Source organism: Chrysochloris asiatica, unplaced genomic scaffold, assembly GCF_000296735.1.
Source record: "Chrysochloris asiatica unplaced genomic scaffold, ChrAsi1.0 scaffold00239, whole genome shotgun sequence".
Classification (NCBI taxonomy): Eukaryota; Metazoa; Chordata; class Mammalia; order Afrosoricida; family Chrysochloridae; genus Chrysochloris; species Chrysochloris asiatica.
The window spans coordinates 4,321,883-4,323,090 of record NW_006408757.1 but is presented as its reverse complement, the minus strand read 5'-3'; positions in this window follow the sequence as shown (position 1 = coordinate 4,323,090).

The window sequence follows — 1,208 nt, the reverse complement described above, 5'->3', positions numbered from 1 at the left end:
TCTTTAATCTATGTTGAGTTCATTTTTTTGTAGGGCGTGAGGCAAAAGTCTTGTTTCAGTCTTTTACATATTACTTTCCAGTTCTGCCAGCACCATTTGTTGAAGAGACTGTCACTTCCCTATGCAATGTGCCTAGGCACTTTGTCGAAGATCATTTGGCTGTAAGTGGTTGGGTTGATATCTGGATTCTCGATTCTGTTCCATTGATCAATGTCTGTTTCATTGTACCACTACCAGACTGTTTTGACCAGCATAGCCATGTAGTAAAGTTTGAGATCGGGGCGTGAGAGAACTCCAACCTTGTTCTTTCTTTTAAGCAGTGCTTTGCTTATCCTGGGACTCTTTCCTTTCCATATAAAATTAGTAATTGCCCTTTCCATCTCTTTGAAGAATGTTGTTGGAATCTGTATTGGGATTGCATTGTTGTCGAGAACCCGCTTCGACATGGGGTTTCGGTTCACAAAATAGGGAAATCTGGCGGAAACAGAGATAGAGAAAGAATACACACAAAGACGCAACAAGAGAGACAAGAAGACACCCCGAGACCAGAGTGGATGCAACACTGGTGTCAGACAGATCCTGCATTGTAAACATCATGACTATGCAAGCAGTATACACACCTTACCAACTGCAATGCCTGCCCGTAATGCATGCATTGCAAGCTGTAACACATGCTGGCTTCAGTCTGCGCCTCCTTTTTATTGCAGGGAGGAGCTGTACACAAAGGAAGGCGGGGTTTATCAAGACAGGGTATAGAAGTGAAATGTGATCAATCGTCCAAAACAGGACACAATGATTTACAGGAACATACATCACAAATTGTCTTGATAATCTAACATCCTTAATTTTCTAGAAATTCAAGCAAATTGTTGTATCGTAGTTTGTAGGTTCGAATCCCAAGGCAGCAACTTGAGGTTTCTTAAGGCTAATTAACATACCTATAGCAACTAATCTTCAGTGAGAAAAGGATTCAAAAGGTCTGAAAGGAATCCAGCTGTTTCGGCTACTTGGCGGAGGCTTGCAGGAGGAAGGAGGATGCCTATGTTAATGGTCTGCACCTGGGGACGATCTGAGAAGGCTGACAATCATTATTCTTTGAACAAAACCCCAGAAGCCGCCAATCTACTTTGGGTGAATTCCTTAGGGGAATGTTCTCCAGCAAACTTGCCTTTGGAACTTTTAGGCCTCGACTTTAGAAGAGGTTTTTG